The sequence below is a fragment of the Phyllobates terribilis genome, unplaced genomic scaffold (assembly GCF_046119375.1).
Source record: "Phyllobates terribilis strain yellow unplaced genomic scaffold, ASM4611937v1 Scaffold_386__1_contigs__length_1829782, whole genome shotgun sequence".
Classification (NCBI taxonomy): Eukaryota; Metazoa; Chordata; class Amphibia; order Anura; family Dendrobatidae; genus Phyllobates; species Phyllobates terribilis.
In genome coordinates, this window is record NW_027363146.1 from 1,550,764 (window position 1) to 1,572,012 (window position 21,249).

At 47.4% G+C, this 21,249-nt stretch overlaps 1 protein-coding gene across 2 annotated transcripts in view; it reads left to right on the forward strand.

The window, feature by feature from the left end:
- The first annotated feature begins 10,318 nt into the window (after positions 1-10,318).
- Positions 10,319-21,249, forward strand: part of LOC141224290 (uncharacterized) — a 32,885-nt gene continuing 21,954 nt past the window's right edge. The window contains exon 1 of one of the 2 annotated variants that reach the window (XM_073666899.1): positions 10,319-10,400. The gene's annotated coding sequence lies outside the window, so the exon portion shown is untranslated. Of the gene's footprint in view, positions 10,401-10,522; positions 10,577-21,249 lie in introns of those variants that run through there. The other variant, XM_073666901.1, reaches the window with a different exon arrangement.

A 21,249-nucleotide genomic window follows, 5' to 3' on the forward strand; every position in this document is an offset into this window, starting at 1 on the left:
CTCACATATTGCTCCACAGTGTAATGTTGTCATATAGTGCCCCACAGTAGAATGTGCCCCATAAAGTGCATCCTGGTGTATATGGCCCCCATCATCTTTCTCCCAGCATGTGTGGTCCCCATCATCCACCTCCCTGCGTGTATGGCCCCCACCATCCACCTCCCGGCGTGTATGGCCCCCATCATCCTCCTCCCTGTGTGTATGGCCTCCATCCTCCTCCTCCCTGCGTGTATGGCCCCCATCCTCCTCTTCCCTGCGTGTATGGCCTCCATCCTCCTCCTCCCTGCGTGTATGGCCTCCATTTTCCACCCAGCATGTATGGCCACCATCCTCTTCCTCCGGGCGTGCATGGCCTCCATCATCATCCTTCCGGCGTCCATGGCCCCAATCCTCTGTGTCTTCCTAAACTTAATCTCCCAATGCAGTACAGACCCACAGGGAAATTAAAACCCTTTTGGTTGCAGGTTATAGATCTTAAGGGGAAAATTGAAGGGGAACTAAAGGAGTATCTTGTGATTAATAAAAATACAATTTATTTTTTATATGTATGGGAAGCCATGAAGGCCGACCTTAGAGGAATATTTATAAAAGAAATCTCAGCAGCTAAATCCCGGACTAAGCAGCAGGATCAGTTGGTGTTTCAGGAATTGGGAGCTGCAGAGAGTGCGATGATTACAGATCCAACGCCGGCTGCGCAATACAGAAAGCAGCTCAGGACCTGCTGAATCCGGGAACATTGCAGCTGCAGGAAGGAAGAAGCTGCTTCACAAGGTGCAATAATGTGAAGAGGGGGGAAAGCTGGTCACTTATATCTGTGATAGCTGCTGCCCAGAGGGACTCGGCCTTTATATCCAGTCTGGAGACTAGGGAGGATAATGTGTACAGTCCACAGTGGACATACTGAAAATGTTGGAGGAATACTATGCAAAGTTGTATACTTCTCAGGCTCAACTCTCAGAAGAACAGACCCTGACCTTCCTAGATAAAGCTCAGCTCCCGCTCCTTTCCTTAGACTCTCAGAATTTATTAGATGAACTACTTGATATAGAAGAGTTAGAATGGGCACTGAGCTCAATGGCCAACGATAAAGCATCGAGAATGGACAGTCTTCCAGTGGAAGTATATAAGAGATATAAGGAAGTATTACTACCAGTATTATTGGAGGTATACAATTCGAAGGAGGATCATTGCCACATCCATGCATGAAGCCATAATTACAGTGTTACCTAAACAAGGCAAGGCCCCCAGCTTGCTGGCATCCTATAGACTCATCTCTCTTTTAACAGTAGACATCAAACTTCTTGCTAACAGACTCTCAAAAGTAACCTGAATAATACACCCCGATCAGTCTGGGTTTATGCCTGATATGTCCACCACGATCAATCTCAGAAGGCTTTATATTAATATACAAGCAAGGGCTGATAATATTGGTCAAAGGGGGATCCTGTCTTTGGACGCAGCTAAGGCCTTAGACAGTGTAGAATGGCAATATTTGTGAGCTACATTGCGGCAGATGGACAAATTTATATGATGGGTGCAACTGCTTTATTCGGACTCAAAGGCCAAAATACGGGCGAATGGCTCTATGGCTAATCGATTTTTGTTGCACAGAAGTAAAAGACAAGGGTGCCCCCTGTCTCTCATTGTTTTCAATAGCAACTGAACCTCTTGCGGCAGAAATTAGTAAAATGTCTGAGATAAATGGATTTAAATATGGGACCAAGGAAGAGAAGGTGGCATTGTTTGCCGATGATTTATGATTATTCCTTGGGGATGCTCGGAGGTCTCTGGAGAGCATGATGGCAACTATCTCTAGCTGACTTATTCCTTCCAAAGACCATACTAAGGACTAGGGAGCAATTAATAAGGGTGGAGAAATGGCCATTCGGGCAAACAGGAAAGAGAAAGGAAAATTCAAAAAAATGGGGATGATCACGATAATTACAATAAAATGGCGAAGTTCCAGCAGACTGACTGATACGACTGTTAGGCCACAACTCCACTGTCAGTATTTGGTCAGTATTTTTCCTCGGGAGTGGAAGCCAAAACCAGGTGAAGAACAATCAGAGAAAAGGTATAATAGAAAAAAAGTCACCAATTCTACATTTATCACCCCCTCCCGGTTTTGGCTACCACTCCTGAGAAAAAATACTGGCCAAATACTAATAGTGGGGCGGTGGCCTTAAAGGCAAACTCAGCAAGAAGTAAGAATGAAGTTACCACTCACAACAAAACACTGAGCTTCAACAAAACACCTTAAAATTTGTTATAGAGATTGATTAGTCCTTTCTGTCTGACCATTGGCTTCAGGGTGGTAGGCGCAGGAAAATAAATGAATTCCCAGTTTATTACAAAAATCTCTGCAGAATTTGTAGACAAATTGCACTCCCCTATCAAACACAGTGTTAAGAGGGATCCCATGTACCCTTACTGTATGAGAAATAAAAAACCTGGAGAACGTCTCTGCATTAGGTAATCCTCTGACAAAGGAATAAAATGAGCCCGTTTAATGAATCAGTCAACGACCACCCAAAGACAGTCTTCCCACCAGACAGAGGCAAATCTGTGATGAAATCCATGGACAGATGAGTCCACTGTCTTTCTGGAATTGCAATGGAGCCAATACTCCAACCGGACTGCTATGATAGACTTTAGCGTGTGCGCAAACTTCACAAGCAGATACAAAATTTTTAATATAATTATAATTATACATAGATGGCCACCAAAAAAGGCTAGTACTAGCTTTCTGCATAGCTGTGAACCGCAGATGACCACTCATGATTAAATCATGAAACTCCTGCAACAGACACAATCTTAGGTACACAGCTACAAATAATTTGGTGAAAAGAGCAAACGATAGTGTTCGGCCTTCCTCCGCGTATGATGCTGTGGGGGATTTAGCATACAGCTTAACCCTCATTCATACTCAATTAAATAGCATTCTGTAATCTTGATTTAATGGTGATGGTATGAACTTGATAGTGTGGTAAAAACTATAACACAATACAAAATGATGACAGTCAGTACTGGGTACATTAAAGAAACTAGCACTAACATAGTGATAATACAGGTTACAGTAAACAGGAATAAATGAGGTAAAGATCACAGCCACAGGCTCTATTCTATACAGAATGCATCAACCTGAGTACAGTGCAAGAGGCATTAACTAAATGGTGTATCTCAGAGCACAATACACTTCACTTTACAGTATTTCACACCAAACATGTGATTGTATTTGCTCTTACCGGAATTATCTGACAAGGGAAAAGTTGTAGAGAGTGTAGAGCCAGTCACACATCTTATCTGCTTCCCTGAAAGCCCGGGAAAACTGATTACAGGAACTCTTTCACCCTGAGGAAGGAGGGGGGCGGTCCCTCAGCACACATTATTCTTAAAGGGGACAGACTCTTGTGACTATAAGAGTATTACTAGATGTTGTGCAGCTTCTAAACAACATAAACAGACAACTGGTGACCACTACAGGTCACAACTAGAATAACTCTATGAACATTCCCTTAGCTGCTCATGAGTAGACAGAACACTCCCCGCTTGGAATCAATGGATGCCACCATTTGACTCTTTTGGGGAAAGCAGCAACACGAGTTCGGTAACTGGCCTGAGGAACAGTTTGTTCTCTCCAAGCTTACCCACTCTAACCTCCACTTTGCGTCCTTTCCCATCCTTGCTGGGAAAGGATTTGGTGACTAGGTCGAGTGGCCACTCGTTTCAATGCGATTGACTGTTTTTCACGAGTACAACATCATCGGGTTTGATGTTAGGATGGTCTTTCTGCCACTTCATCCTGGTTTGTAGAGTGGAGAGATACTGTTTTCTCCATCTGTCCCAAAAGGCATTAGACATGCTTTGTACTTGCCTCCATTGTCTTCTGTAGAGGTCTTTGTCGTTGAACTCTCCAAGTGGAGCACAGGTTTTCTGTGTGAGCAATACTGCAGGAGTAAGGACTATCGGGTCTCCGGAATCGCTGGAAAGTGCTGTCAGCGGCCTGGCATTTATGATAGCTGAGACCTCAGCCAAGAATGTAATCAAACTCTCATGTGTGAGTCTGGTGTTCGCTTGCAAGAAGATAGTCTAGTATTTTGCGTGCTATCCCTATCATCCTTTCCCAGGCGCCTCTCATGTGCGAAGAATGTGGTAGGTTGAAAGTCCAAGTGCATCTTTGCTCACCTAAGTACCTTTCTACATTAGTAGATTGGAAGGGATTTGGAGTTCTCTGGCTGCTCCAATGAAGTTCGCGCCTCTGTCAGAGCGAATATGCTTCACAGGGCGTCTGATCGCGATGAAGCGTCGAAGTACATTTATGAAGCTCGATGTGTCCATAGATTCGATTACTTCAATATGGACAGCTCTGATGAGCAGACATGTGAATAGAACTGCCCAACACTTTTCTTTGGCATGGACTTTCCTAGTGCGTCGTGTAGCCACGGACCAAGGGCCGAACACGTCTAGTCTGACGTTGGTGAAGGGGGGTTCAGTACTAAGTCTGTCGGGTGTAAAATTGGCCATCTTCTGCTTTTGAAACATGCCACGAAGTTTGCGGCACATAAAACAGTTAAAGATGAGTTTGCTTACTCTTCTCTTTGCTCCAATTATCCATAGTCCGGTACGTAAGTTCCCTTCGGTAAAAAAACGTCCTTGGTGTCTCACTAGGACGTGATGATGTTGTATGAGAATAGTTGTGACATGATGACGTCCCGGAACTATTACTGGGTGTTTCTCTGAAACTTCTACTTTGGCTTCTTGAAGGCGGCCACCTATTCTCAACAGTCCGTTTTGGTCGACTATCCGGTCGAGCTTCTTCACCACATTGTCTCTAAAAACAGGTTGTCCCTTGTTGAGGTTGTCTATTTCTTTGTCATAGACTTCCTTTTGTACTACACAAAGTATCGTAATCTTGGCCTTTTCTAGGTTGGGGGCGGTGAACGCATGTTTGCAGTGATGCCAACCTTAACAAGGTCTCTGACTCGTAGGTATTGCAGACTTGTAGGACTGAGCCACGTGAAGTAGGCAAGCGATGGCTCGAACGAGTGACTTCCAGGTTGAGAACCTGCTGAACCGATGAGATTTGAGGCAATGACCTGAAATCACTGTATGTAGGGCAAACACTTGAGGACGAAGTTCTTTGTCTGCATCCAGATCCACTAGTTCGAATGTATCAGGCTTGCTGCTATGGGGCGCCGAATAGTACAAGGAAGGGCCCATACCACGTAGTGTCCTTAAGATGACTGGGTGCGACGGATCTAGTCGCATAGTCTGCAGGATTGTGGTGAGTAGACACGTAGTGCCACTGATTAGGGCAAGTGGATCTTCTTATCCTCAGTACCCGAATGCTAACGTAGACGTAGAAGCGTCGCGTCTCGTTGCAGATGTATCCCAGTACCACCTTGTTATCCGTGTAGAATTTGGCATTTTTGATCTGCAGATTCAACCCATACAAGATAAGTTTGGCCAACTCAACTGCAAGGACGGCAGCACAGAATTCCAGTCTGGGTATCGTGTGTTCACGGAGTGGCGCCAGCTTTGTCCGACCCATGACGAACTCGATATGGCTTTGTTCATTCACGTCTGTGGTCTTTAGATACGCTACTGCTGCTATCGCTTTGACTGATGCGTCACAGAAGATACAAAGTCTCTGAGTCTTGACTTCTGTGGATGGCACGAGAGTATAGGGCCGTTTCACACAAAGGTCGGTCAAGGCTTCAAGAGACTTCCTCCACTCTGTCCACAAGTCTGCCTTTTCTGCTGGGAGTGGATCGTCCCAATCAAACTTCCCTTCCCTGATCCGTACCTTTCTGCGCCCTCTTTGGCAGAATTTCGGAGGCCTTAGATAGCGACTGCTGGGGAGGAACTGTTCCCAAAGATGTGGACCCTCATCCGGTACTCTTTGATGTCCTTATCGGGGTCATTATCGCGGTACCAGAAGAACCTCAAGTAGTTTCTGTGGTCCTCCTTGATGAGGAAACAGTGGAACATCTGTTGTATGTCAGCCATAAATGCCACCGTATCTCTGCGGAAACAGAGTAGCACCTCTAGGAGCCTGTTGTTGAAGTCTGGGCCTGACAGTAGGACATCTTTCAACGAGACGTCTTCACATTTTGCGCTTGAGTCGAATACCACTCTTACCTGACCTGGCTTCTTAGGATGGTACACTCTAAAGATGGGTAAGTACCAACATTCCTCTGAATGCCGAAGTGCAGGTGCAATCTCCGCGTGGTTGTTCTGGAATATCTTCCCCATGCAGGTAAAGAAATGTTCCTTCGTCTCAGGTGACTTCCGAAGCTTGTGTCCGAGGGAGATGAATCGACTGTAGGCCAGTTCTCTGTTGTTGGGTAGACGTCTTCTCCGGGGTCGGAATGCTAGAGGTGTGACCCAACTGTTTGACTTTTATTTGACTATCTCTCAATCCATGACGTCCAAGAATATCCTGTCTTCTATGGACTCCGCTGTCTTGTTGTCTTCCTTTGTCCTGCGGAAAACTGCATATCCTATGTGGTCTTGTTCACCTTCACAGGCGTGGTCTTCGTTGAAAGGAGATGAGAAAGGGCAAGGCAGGTGAGTGCTGCTCGGTAACTCCTTTACCAGCAGACTATTTGGACATGGCTGGAAGAGAGATGGACGTCCATTTTCTAGCACGCTGGTGAGCATACTGTTGACTGAAGTCGGCTTGTGTGCTCCTCCTAGACAGACGTCTCCTATTATGACCCAACCAAGGTCAAGCCTTTGTTCGTGCTTCTCTGGCTGCGACAGCACTCGAGGGGGTGGTCCAGGGTGCAAGGCTGTATTGTGATCCGTGCTGCTGCATTCTGCACATTTCATGCTAACTTCACAGTTCCTGGCAAGGTGAGAGGTTATGGCACAACATATGAAGCAGATGTTGTTTTCCTTAAGAAACCCTTTGCGCTCCTCTAAAGACTTCTCCCTGAAGGCTCTGCATTTTGGGAGAGGATGTGGTTTCCTGTGTAGAGTACACTGCTTACTGACATCTTGAGGTTTATTCTCTTCTGGAGGGGACCTATTCGCCTTGTGAGGAGGACCTGTGGAAGTAATGTTAGTTTTGTGGACTGCCACTGGTGTTCTACTAGCTTTGACACCGGGGGCAGTGGGACATGACAAAGTGAAGTCGAAGCTAGGGTCGTTTCTGATTTTAGCTTGTAGGGCGACAAAATCGACAAACACTGTAAAAGGGGGGAACGGTACATTATGAGTCTGTTTATAACGCGAACCATATGTGACGCACTTATCTCGTAGGTTGTCAGAAAGTTTTTGAACAATCGGATTGACACCCCTGGCGGTGTCCAGGAATGCCACTCCAGGTAAATCTCCTTCCGCCTGAGCCACCTGAAGCTCCGCTAACAAATCGCTTAGTTCCCTGAGCTTTTGGTAACCCTTAGACACTATTTTGGGAAAATCATGAATTCTCTTATATAAAGCATTTTCTATTGCTTCTATAGACCCATAACACTCATCAAGTCTTTCCCACACCTTGCGTAGACCTGTGTGTGGATGCTTTATATTAATGTCTCTGATTCTTTTGGCGTGTTCAGCGGACTCGCTTCCAAGCCACTTTACTAGGAGGAACAGACAGATAGACTGGTATAAATATGCAAATTCATTTTATTAGAACATATTATAGAGGGTAATAAAAAGACAATAGGCAGGGTGGGTACAATATCAATTCATGAAACAATATATATCACCCAATGTATGGGCTAATATCAGGGGAGAAGTATAATGACCTACTAGCTCTGAGATATGTTCATAGTCACTAATTATTGCAATTTGCCCTGTGGCCAAAAAGCGCCTAACCTATCCATAGGTAACTCATACAATCGTGTTAGTGGCCAATTTTTAAGAGCCCAGTGGCCCCATAATTTTTATGGTAATAGAAAAGGCATAATGCAATGGATGTAAAATCCAAAATTGGACAAACAATGCACAGATGGAAAAACTGAGCTGAGTTGTATGGACATCAAAAAAAACCCCTTAGTACCTATAAACCCATTTAGCATATTGCTTACCAGGGATGGAGGAAAGGTGGTGAGGGTGGAACAGCGCACGACGCGCGTTTCGCGGTACAGCAGTCCACTTTATCAAGGGCAGAGAATATATGATGAAAGGAGATTAGGCCCATCTATATATACACAGCGTAGATGTGCATGTGTGCCCGGGAACACCGGAAGCGCGGCCGCGGCAACCGGAAATGCGTCACCGGCATCACATGATCGCAGGGATATGGTGTTTCACGGCGCATGCGCGACGGGTCACATGACTCAATGACGTCATGGCAGGTCCTTCACAACACCGCGACCCATACAGTAGACCAGACGGAAGGGAGAAAACACCGGGAGGACATCGGAAGGTAAGTATAATCTTTATTTTTTATTTTAAATTCTTTTTTTTTACAGGTTCTATGGTACCCAGGTCTGGATGAGAGTCTCCTCCCCTCCAGACCTGGGTACCATCCGCACATTGAACCGTGTGATATCTGCATTTGCAGATGCAGTGGTGCGGATGTCACGCGGTTCAATGCAACTCAATGGCGGCGATTACGCTGCGTGTCCGCAAAATGAATGGACATGCTGCGGATTTTTGAGCGCAGCACAAACTCTGCGGAAAAATCCGCAGCATGGGCATTGACATTGCGGCTTGTCATTGGGGACCATGGGGGATGGATTACCTATTGCTTTTTAAGCGTTTTCACTGCGGAAATTTCGCGGCAGAAACGCTTGAAAAACGCATAGTGGGCACGCAGCCTCAGAGTATTACTAGATGATGTTCAGCTTCTAAACAACGTAAACAGACAACTGGTGACCTCTACAGGTCGCAACTAGAATAACTCTATGAACATTCCCTTAGCTGCTCATGAGTAGACAGAACAGATAGGACTTTACGAATCTCAGCTTCAACCTCCAAGGATATCACAGAAACCACAATGCCCTCAGGGAGAATGGAGGTTTTGGGGAAGAAACAGAACTAAAACTGCTTGGATCCCGGCCTGAAAGTGATAGAGAAATTGAATCTAGAGAAAAATAGGGACCCTCTGGCCTGTCTAGGAGTTAGCCATTTAGCTGATTCAATATACGCTAAATTCTTCTGGTCAGTGACCACAGTGATTGGATGAACTTCTCCCTCCAGAAAATGTCTTCAAACCTTAAAGGCTAATTTAACAGTAACTCACAATTCCCAACCACAAAATTTATTTCAGCAGATGAAAATTTTCTTGATAAAAAAGCACATGGCCGCAAATTGGTCAGAGTCTTAGAACATTGACATAAAACGGCCCCGACCCCGACCTCCGAAACATCCACCTCCACAATGAATGGTTCTCGGAGATCGTGTTGGATTAGAACAGGAGCAGACATAAAACACTCCTTCAATTTTTCAAAAGCCCCAATAGCATCCGGTGACCAAACCTTGAGATCTGCCCCCTTGAGTGTGAGGTCATTAATCTGAGAAAAAAAAACTAAAGAATTTCCTATAATAGTTGGCGAATCCTACAAAACGTTGCAACACTTTCAGGTCACTAGGTTGGACCCAATCTATTATGAAATTACCCAGGGAATAAAACTTCCTGAACAGAAAAAAAAACATTTCTCAATTGTAACTAAGAAAGAATTTTCCCTCAACCTTTCTAATACAAGACGGACATGTTCCTGGTGAGAATCCAAATCAGGAGAGAAAATTCTATCATCAAGATAAATCACAAGAAATCTCCCGATGTAATCAGAGAAATATCATTCAGAAAGTGGTGAAATCCTGTTGGTGCATTGGAGAATCCAAAGAGCAGGAGAAGATTATCGAATATAACCTCAGCACCGTACACCTCGTACACGCACGGCTCTGCCCCGTACGCCTCGTACACATCGTACACGCGCGGCTCCGCTCCGTACGCCTCGTACACGCGCGGCTCCGCACCGTACGCCTCGTACACGCGCGGCTCCGCTCCGTACGCCGCGTACACGCGCGGCTCCGCTCCGTACGCCGCGTACACGCGCGGCTCCGCTCCGTACGCCTCGTACACGCGCGGCTCCGCTCCGTACGCCTCGTACACGCGCGGCTCCGCTCCGTACGCCTCGTACACGCGCGGCTCCGCTCCGTACGCCTCGTACACGCGCGGCTCCGCTCCGTACGCCTCGTACACGCGCGGCTCCGCTCCGTACGCCTCGTACACGCGCGGCTCTGCTACATCCACACTGTAAACCCCTCCTGACCCCACACATAAGCTTCAGCTCATCCAGCACCATGACAACCAGCACAGCAGAGTCCTGCATCCACTGAGGCCCCTGATCATGTGACCCCTGACTCCTCCCCTCCTGTGACCTCATCACAGGTCCTGTGCGCACACAACAGCCATATATGTGGTGGCGGCTCTGCAGGTGGAGGTATGTGGAGACCCCATTACTGGGCGCAGGGGGCATTAACCCCTTCAGCACGGAGGCTCTTCTGGGATCTTGTGTTGCCCCTATATAAGAATCATAATGTTTTGTTCTGTTTTCTGTAATAGATACATACGACCCAACTATGGAGACAGGAAGGGAGGAAACATATTGTTCTCATGGTACAGGGCCCCTTTACTGGCCCCACAGTGTAATGTTCCCATAGTACCGCCATCCCCCCACACAGTACAATCAGAGGCATAACTAGGGTCTGATGGGACCCGTTGCGAGATTTCGACCTCCCCCCATCCTGATACATACAGTGGGTACGGAAAGCATTCAGACCACTTTAAATTTTTCACTCTTTGTTTCATTGCAGCCATTTGGTAAATTCTAAAAAGTTCATTTTTTTCTCATTAATGTACACTCTGCACCCCATCTTGACTGAAAAAAACAGAAATGTAAATTTTTGCAAATTTATTGAAAAGGGAAAACTGAAATATCACATGGTCTTAAGTATTCAGACCCTTTGCTCAGACACTCATATTTAAGTCACATGCTGTCCATTTCCTTGTGATCCTCCTTGAGATGGTTCTACTCCTTCATTGGAGTCCAGCTGTGTTTAATTAAACGGATAGGACTTGATTTGGAAAGGCACACACCTGTCTATATAAGACCTCACAGCTCACAGTGCATGTCAGACCAAATGAGAATCATGAGCTCAAAGGAACTGCCCAAGGAGCTCAGAGACAGAATTGTGGCAAGGCACAGATCTGGACAAGGTTACAAAAGAATTTCTGCTGTACTCAAGGTTCCTAAGAGCACAGTGGCCTCCATAATCCTTAAATGGAAGAAGTTTGAGACCACCAGAAGTTTTCCTAGTCCTGGCTGTCCAGCCAAACTGAGCAATTGTGGGAGAAGAGCCTTGATGAGAGAGGTAAATAAGAACCCCAAGATCACTGTGGCTGAGCTCCAGAGATGCAGTAGGGAGATGGGAGAAAGTTCCACAAAGTCAACTATCACTGCAGCCCTCCACCAGTCGGGCCTTTATGGCAGAGTGGCCCGACGGAAGCCTCTCCTCAGTGCAAACTTATGAAAGCCTGCATAGAGTTTGCTCAAAAACACATGAAGGACTCTGTGAGGCAGTGACCGGGATCGTATACGAGGGACGTTATATGTCCCCCAGAATGTGTATAGAGACCTATTAAATGCATTGGAATGCATTGCAGTCACATACCCAGCTGCGACTGCAATGCAGGAATGAAGGCGAGCAATGACCTGGTCAGACTACCTGGCTAAGGCAGATTAAGTAAAACCCGGCAGGGCCTTCATTTCTTGGAGGAGGTCACAGGAGGCAGTGGGGCGGACTCCTCCCTCCAACCCGAGTTTTCCAGTGGCTCTTGCCACAGGTCCTTTAAAATCCCTGCACTAAGGATTAGTGTTGTTCTATGTTGGAACCTGCTAGGAGGATAGCAGGAAAGCAGGATTGAGTGTGGCTGAACCCACGCCTGGGAAGACTCTGCACCTGTCAGGGTTTGAGCAGCCTGGCGCCGCCGTTGCCCCCGGCAACCATTGTTTATGGACTCACGTTAACCCGGCTGCGAACCGGAGGACTTTCTGATTACCCGTGAGTTGCTGAATAAAAGCTGTTTAAGTTGGACTTGTTTGGGTCACTGTCTCAGTTACTGCACGGTGTGAACACCGCCGCCCTACAGCTTGGTGGAGAATGCGGGAATTGTGACTGAGGCATACCCCACCGGCAGCTGCATGACCACAATCTGGCCTGCCACCTTTCAGTTCCACCCCGTGAACAAAATGGAGGAGCTGTTAAAGCATCTGGGACTCGCCCTGCAGCAGCAGCAAAAAACAAACGAACTGTTGCTGCAACAGATGGCTGCCCTGCGGGAGACACCGACGGTGCCAGCCCTGGAACGTCGAGAGGCCCGGGACAAGGTTCGCTCAGCGTTGAGGAAGATGGGACCGGAGGACGACGTGGAAGCCTTCCTGACCATCTATGAGCGCACAGCAGAGCGGGAAAACCTACCAGCCAGACAGTGGGCAGAAGTGGTGGCTCTGTTTCTCGTCGGCGATGCCCAAAAGGCCTACTTCGACCTAAGTCGAGAGGACGCCCAGGACTACCAGAGGCTCAAAGGTGAGATCCTTGCCCGGCTGGGGGTCAATACATAGGGAGGGCTCAGCGTGTGTTTTCGTGGGCCTATGTGGAGACCCGACCCGCCTGGTCTCAGGCTTATGACCTCCTGCAGCTGGTAAAGAGGTGGCTCCAGCCTGAGACTTTGTCTCCAGCCCAGATGGTGGAGAGGGTGGTGGTTGACCGACTGGTGAGGACTCTGCCAGCCGCTATCCAACATTGGGTGGGGCAAGGGGACCCTGGCACACTCGACCAGGTGGTCAGCCTGATCGAGCGTTACTCAGCCACTCAGGACTTTATCCGGGACTCTGCCCCCTCGCGGCTGTCACGCCGATCTCTGCCAACACAGGAGTCGGGAAAGGGGACGCGTCCCTCTGCTGGGGACAGTCTGCACCGTACCCCTGCTGAAGGGGAACCTCTGAGTGAGAGTGGCAGGAGACCGATTCCCTCCCAAACTGTCATAAAACCTAACAGTACCTCCACCCTTAGGTGCTGGCGGTGTCAGGGGCCGGGACATGTGGTTGCTAATTGTCCCCTGACTACGGAACCCATGGACTGCGGATATAGCCGCCGGGTCTCAATGTATGCCCAAACCGTCTGCACAGTGAGCGCCGACCCCCGGGACAGTGAACTCCAACTATGCCAGGTACTGGTTAATGGGTACTCCACGGAGGCCCTCCTGGACTCGGGGAGCCTCGTGACTCTGGTACATGGGTCGCTGGTGGCAGGAGACAACCCCAGTGGACGGCCAGTCGGGGTTGTGTGTATCCATGGGGACCTCCGAGAGTACCCAACTGCGGAGGTAGTTTTGTCCACGCCATGTGGAGACATAAAACATGTGGTGGGAGTGGTAAAAACTCTTCCCTATGGGACTGTGTTGGGAAGAGACTTGCCCCTGTTCTGGACTCTGTGGAAAAACAAAATCCACTCTACCCCGGTAAAATGTATTACAGACGCTGTACCCGACGAACCTGCCGTAGGAGTGTCCAACCTAGGGACAGAGTGTGACCCCGATATGTTTCCCTTAGAGGTGCTGGCAGGAGAGGTCGCGGAGACCCCATCGATCCCCAAGCTGGAAGTGTCCCGGGACACGTTTGGGACGGCTCAGCTACAGGATCCCACCCTGACTCAGGTGCGGGAAAGGGTGGTAGAGGTAAACGGCGTAGCCCAACAGCCCAATGCAGATACTGTATTTCCACGCATGGTAGTCAAGGGTGAGTTGCTCTATAGGATAGATAAGATCAGGGACGAGGTCGTGGAACAGTTGGTAGTACCTCAGTCGTACCGTCGGGTGGTTCTAGATTTGGCACACACACACTTGCTGGGTGGACACTTAGGGGTAAAAGAAACGCAAGAACGTATCTTGCAGCGGTTCTTTTGGCCTGGGGTTTATGCGGAGGTCAAAAGGTACTGCGAATCCTGCCCCGAATGTCAGTTGACCTCACCCACCGCAAGTTTCCGTAGCCCATTGGTACCCCTACCAGTGATAGAGGTACCTTTTGAACGGATTGCAATGGATTTGGTAGGACCCATTGTAAAATCCACCCGTGGCCACCAACATATACTGGTGGTTGTCGACTATGCAACCCGGTACCCGGAGGCTATACCACTACGCCGCACCTTGGCAAAACTGATTGCACGGGAGCTGTTTGCCATGTTCTGTCGCCTTGGACTACCTAAGGAGATCCTGATGGATCAGGGGACCCCTTTTATATCCAAAGTGACAAGGGAACTGTGCAAATTGCTAAAAATTAAACAATTGCGCACCTCGGTGTATCACCCTCAAACCGACGGGCTAGTAGAACGGTTCAATAAAACCCTCAAGTCCATGTTAAAAAAGGTGGTTTCTAAGGACGGAAGGGATTGGGACATGTTGCTACCCTATTTGATGTTCGCCGTCCGTGAGGTACCCCAGGCTTCCACAGGGTTCTCTCCCTTTGAGTTATTGTACGGCAGACACCCTAGGGGTCTGTTGGACGTAGCCAAAGAAACATGGGAACAAGAGCCGACTCCACATAGGAGTATAATTGAACACGTGGCTAGTATGCAGGACCGGATCGCGGCGGTCATGCCCATCGTGAAAGAACATCTGTTAGATGCCCAGGCAGCCCAGAGGCGCACATATAATAAAAGAGCCAGAGTCAGGTCTTTTAACAAGGGCGATCGGGTGTTAGTACTGGTATCCACAGCCGAGAGTAAGCTCATGGCCAAGTGGCAAGGGCCATATGAGATTTGAGAAAAAGTGGGGGAGGTAAATTACCGGGTGTATCAGCCCGGAAGGAGGAAACCTGAGCAGCTTTACCATGTAAACCTGCTAAAGCCTTGGAAAGATCGAGAGTGTTTAGTTACAGACGTCACCCCGGGCATATCACCAGAGAGTTCTCTACCTTCAGCCAGGGAAGCGTTCGAGGAGGAGGTCAGGATAAGTGATGCCCTCACTAAACAGCAGCGACGGGAGGCTCGCTCGCTGGTGCAGCACAATACCGACGTGTTCTCAGAGCTACCAGGTAGGACTACGGATATCCAACATGACATTGTCACCGAACCTGGGGTAAGGGTGCGAATAAGACCGTACCGGGTACCCGATGCCCGGAGGCAAGCCATCACAGCTGAGGTAAAACAAATGCTTCAGTTAGGCGTCATAGAGGACTCACGGAGTGAGTGGGCTAGCTCCATCGTACTGATTCTGAAACCAGACGGATCGTTACGCTTCTGTAACGATTTCCGGAAATTGAATGAAGTGTCAAAGTTTGACCTTTATCCAGTGCCCAGGGTGGACGAGCTGATTGAGGGACTGGGGCAGGCCCAGTGCTTTGCCACGCTCGATCTCGCCAAGGGTTGCTGGCAGGTACCTCTCGCAGATTCGGCGAAGGAAAAGACTGCCTTCGTAACTCCGGAGGGTCTATACTACTATGTGGTCTTACCTTTCGGGTTACATGGGGCCCCGGCTACATTCCAGAGGTTGATGGACATAGTGCTCAAGCCTCATCAGGAGTACGCGTCCACGTATCTAGATGATATTATCATCTTAGCACCGACTGGCATACGCACCTATCACAGGTACAAGCGGTGCTGGATTCCCACAGAGCCGTGGGGTTAACGGCAAACCCCCAAAAATGTGCGATAGGGCTAGAGGAAGCCCGATATTTGGGGTATGTGATAGGCCGAGGAGCTATCAAGCCCCAAATCAATAAAGTTGAGGCCATAAAATCTGGCCTAAACCGTCAAGTACAAAACAGGTGAGGGCGTTCCTTGGCATCCTTGGGTATTACCGCCGGTTCATACCTAATTTTGCTGGGCGAACGGCGGCCCTGACCGATCTCTTGAAAGGGAAAAAATCAGTAATGGTTCGGTGGAACCCTCAGGCAGAAGAAGCTTTTCAGTCCATGAAGTTGACTCTGTGTGGACAGCCGGTCCTCATCAGCCCCAACTTCAAGGTAACCTTCATTATACAGACAGATGCCTCGGAGGTAGGCCTAGGGGCGGTATTGTCACAAAAAGTGAATGTGTTATGTTCTGCTACCAGAGCTAAGGAAAGAGAGGAGATCTGTCCCTACGATAGAACTCAGCTTAATCCCTACGATGTAACAGGGAACCTGATCCTGCGATCAGACCTGCTAAAGTCCTAAGCTAGTCTGTACGGAGACCTATAGATGTGGGGAAGGAATCCCTACAAGTACTAAGGACTGGGAGGAATATGGGACACCTCCTAACAGAAATAGTAGCAGACAGACGAACAAACAAAATATATAGAACATAGAGGTCAGTAGACCAAGCAAACTAACAGAGCAAGACACAGAGCACAGGCTAGCTAGAAAGTAGATATACAATGAAGTCCAGCAAAGCCAGAAGGGCGGAGCAGGATTAAATAGGCCAACAAGGTCATGTGACCAGCAAAGGAAAAAAAACCTAAGAGCAAGGTTCTAACAGTACCCCCCCTTCTAATAGGATCCTCCGGATCCCCTAGGACCAGGCTTATCAGGAAATCTCCTGTGAAACGCTCTGATAAGTCTGGACGCGGAAACATCATCCGACCTCACCCAAGAGTTATCCTCGGGACCGAAACCTTTCCAGGCCACAAGATACTGCAAACTACCTCTATACAGTCTAGAGTTAAGGATGCGAGAAATTTCATATTCCCCGTCCTCCACCACCGGAGGAACAGAGGCAGAGGCGTCACAATCCGATACAACAGCTTTTTTCAACAGAGAGACATGAAATACCGGATTAATTCTCCAGGAGGTAGGAACCTCCAACCTAACAGCAGATTGGTTGACAACCTGAAGCACCTTAAAGGGCCCTACAAACTTGGGACCCAATTTCTTTGAAGGAATCCTCAACCGCAGATTCCTAGAGGACAACCAAACCATGTCACCAACAGCGAACAAAACCTCCTGTCGTTTCCTATCAAAGTAGTCTTTAGATTTTCTGTTGGCCTCCTGAAGATTACCACGCACATCCGTCCAAACTCTCTCCAAATCACCGGAAAAATTCTCCTCCTCAGGCACGGCAGATCCCAACTTGGAGAACGACCCAAACGACGGATGTCTCCCAGAACAACAAAAAAAAGGCGAACAACCAGCTGAAGAAGATGTATGATTGTTCAGAGCAAATTCAGCAAGTGGCAGAAACTCAGACCACCCCTCTTGATTGTCTGCCACAAAACAACGCAAGAACTGCTCAACATCCTGGTTTTTCCTTTCTGTCTGGCCATTAGATTCAGGATGATATCCGGACGAGAACGACAAATGAACTCCCAACCTATCACAAAAGGCACGCCAAAAACGAGCCACGAACTGAGGACCCCTATCAGAAACAATGTCAGTAGGAACGCCATGAAGTCTGACAATTTCCTTGACAAAGGCCTTAGCGAGAGTTTTAGCGCAGGGCAGTTTGACGAAAGGAACCAAGTGACACATCTTGCTAAAACGGTCCACGACCACCCAGATGACAGTAAAACCCTCAGAGGGGGGAAGGTCAGTTATAAAGTCCATAGCCAAATGTGTCCAAGGAGCACTGGGAACCTCCAAAGGACAAAGCAACCCCGCAGCAGGAGTATGTGAGGACTTAGATCTAGCACATATAGTACATTGACGCACCCACTTAATGACTTCCTTCTGCCATCCAGGCCACCAAAAACTGCGACCCACCAGTCTCTTGGTCTCAGAGATTCCGGGATGACCTGCCAACCGAGATTCGTGACACTCAACAAACAAATCTCTCCTAAAGGTCCCAGGCACAAACAACCTCCCATGAGGAGTGTTAGAAGGGGCATTCTCCTGTGCTTTAAGAATCTCATTTTCCAAAACGGAGTCCAAAGCAGCTATCACAACACCTTCTTGTAAAATGTTCTCCTCTTTCTCAGCACCGACTATGGGAGAAAAACTGCGAGACAAGGCATCCGCCTTAACATTCTTAGTACCAGGGATGTAAGTAACGGAGAAATTAAACCGCGAGAAAAACAGTGCCCACCTAGCCTGACGGGCATTCAGGCGCTTGGCAGCATCAAGATATATCAGATTTTTATGATCCGTAAGAACCTGAACGGGAAATTCCGCACCTTCCAAGAAGTGGCGCCAGTGTTCAAATGCGAGTTTAATAGCCAATAATTCCCGATTACCAATATCGTAATTCAGTTCAGTCTCCGAAAATTTTTTTGAAAAAAAAGGCACAGGGATGTAATCCATCCCCGTTATCCTGAGACAATACTGCGCCAACCCCCACAGAGGAAGCATCAACCTCAACCAAAAACGGCCTAGTAACATCAGGCTGCATAAGGATGGGAGCAGAGGTGAACCTCTCCTTGAGATACACAAAAGCTTCAATGGCCTCAGAAGACCACTGAACCGCATCAGCACCTTTCCTGGTGAGATCAGTCAGAGGTTTGACAATACTAGAAAATTTTTTTATGAATTTTCTATAGTAATTGGCGAAACCCAAAAACCTCTGTATCGATTTCAAACCAATAGGCCTAGGCCATTCCTGCACAGCCTGAACCTTAACCGGATCCATCTCAAAACCTTTGCTGGAGATAATGTAGCCCAAAAAAACTAATTCTCTGTACAGCGAACTCACATTTCTCCAGCTTAGCAAAAAGCGAATTGTCCATTAATAACTGTAATACCTCACGCACGCTCCGCCAATGAGACTCCAGATCCGGCGAATAAATCAAAATGTCATCCAAATACACAACCACATTTTTACCGATCAAAGGTCTAAGGATGTCATTAATCAGATTCTGAAAAAATGCAGGAGCATTAGTAAGACCAAAAGGCATAACCAGATTCTCAAAATGACCCACAGGAGTGTTAAAAGCAGTCTTCCATTCGTCACCCTCCTTCATGCGCAACAGATTGTATGCCCCCTTAAGGTCAATTTTAGAGAACCACTTGGCCCCCATTAACTGGTTAAACAGATCAGGAATCAATGGCAGTGGGTAAGGATTGCGTACAGTAATTTTGTTAATCTCACGAAAATCCAGACAAGGACGTAAATCGCCGTCCTTTTTTTTTTACAAAAAAAAATCCAACCGCCACAGGAGACTTAGAGGGCCTAATGTGACCGGCGGCCAAGCTTGTCTGTATGTATTCCTCCAAAGCCTTCCTCTCAGGAATAGTAAGGTTAAATAAACGACTTTTAGGAAGAGTCGCTCCAGGGACAAATTCAATAGAACAATCATAGTCTCTATGGGGAGGCAAAACCTGCGATTCCTTCTCAGAAAAAACTCTCCAAAAATCCTGAATAGGAACAGGCAATTCTCCCCTATCCAAAGCTGCAATACGCCCGTTACAACACTTGTCATAACATTTATGGCTCCAGGATTTAATTTCACTGGTAGACCAATCCAGTACAGGATTGTGAAATTTTAACCAGGGCAATCCCAATATTACTGGAGAAGGCAAGTTATTCAACACTACCAAATCCAATTTCTCATGGTGAACACCATTAATAGTGAGAGGAAATTCACAGACCTTGAGAGTAATATTCTTCAAAGGGGAACCATCCACAGAAACCACAGCAATGGGGGATGATAAAGGTTCAGGTTTTGAATTGAGTCTTTCCACGAATCCCCCATCAATAACATTCAGAGTAGACCCACAATCGACAAACACCCGAAATTCCATTAATTTTTCCTGAGCAATCGTGGAAGCAGCTAAAAATATACCCTTGGAATTTAAACAGGCAATACGGGCATGACTGACCATTTTTTTTTCTTTCTTCATACGAAGCTCACAGCCTTTAATCAAATGACCAGATTTTCCGCAATAGAAACACAAGCCTTCAAAAAATCGACGGTCTTTTTCTTGAGAGCGAGGTGCCACCGATCCAATCTCCATCGGTTCACCACTGTTAGTACACACATTCTCATAACCAGAAACTGACATAGAGGATTTGCTCTCATTAACCCTTGCACGCAGTCTTCTATCCACCCGTATAGCTAATTGCATAGCCTGTTGCAAATCTTCAGGTGTAGGATAAGCAATTAGCAGGTCTTTAACCCTTTCACTGAGCCCAGCAAGAAATAGACTTTTCAGAGCAGAATCGTTCCACCCTGTTTGAGTAGACCAACGACGGAAATGAGTACAATATTTTTCCACATTGCCTGATCCCTGTTTTAAACGTCTCAACTCAGTCTCAGCTGATGCGACATGGTCAGGATCATCATATAATAGTCCCAAAGCAGAAAAAAAACTATCCACTGATCTGAAGCATGTATCACTAGGTTGCAAAGAAAAGGCCCACTCCTGAGGCTCTTTGCGCAAAAGTGACATTATGAACCCTACGCGCTGGGATTCATCCCCAGAGGACTTAGGTCTCAAACGAAAATACAATAAGCAAGCATTTTTGAATGAAAAAAATTCTCGGTGTTCACCAAAAAATAAATCCGGCAAACATACCTTAGGCTCCAAGAAATGTGCTTCAGGACAGTTACTCACGTGCTGACGGAGCTCGGCCACCTCCAGAGAGAGTCCCTGCAGGCGATGAACCAAATCCTGAACCGACACCATGATGGAACAGAAAAATCTTTCCTTAGAGAATTTGCTGGCTGGACTTACTGTTCTGTTCTGCTACCAGAGCTAAGGAAAGAGAGGAGATCTGTCCCTACGATAGAACTCAGCTTAATCCCTACGATGTAACAGGGAACCTGATCCTGCGATCAGACCTGCTAAAGTCCTAAGCTAGTCTGTACGGAGACCTATAGATGTGGGGAAGGAATCCCTACAAGTACTAAGGACTGGGAGGAATATGGGACACCTCCTAACAGAAATAGTAGCAGACAGACGAACAAACAAAATATATAGAACATAGAGGTCAGTAGACCAAGCAAACTAACAGAGCAAGACACAGAGCACAGGCTAGCTAGAAAGTAGATATACAATGAAGTCCAGCAAAGCCAGAAGGGCGGAGCAGGATTAAATAGGCCAACAAGGTCATGTGACCAGCAAAGGAAAAAAAACCTAAGAGCAAGGTTCTAACAGAATGGTGAAGAGCACCCGGTCACCTACTTGAGTAGAAAACTTGTCCCTGCAGAGAAAAACTATAGCGTGGTATTGAAGTAGTGTTTGGCTATTAAGTGGGCCTTGGAATCACTACGTTATTATTTACTCAGGCGTCAGTTCCGCTTGGTGACGGACCACTCACCCTTGGTATGGATGAGGAATGCCAAGGAGAGGAATGCGCGAGTCACTAGGTGGTTCCTGTCAC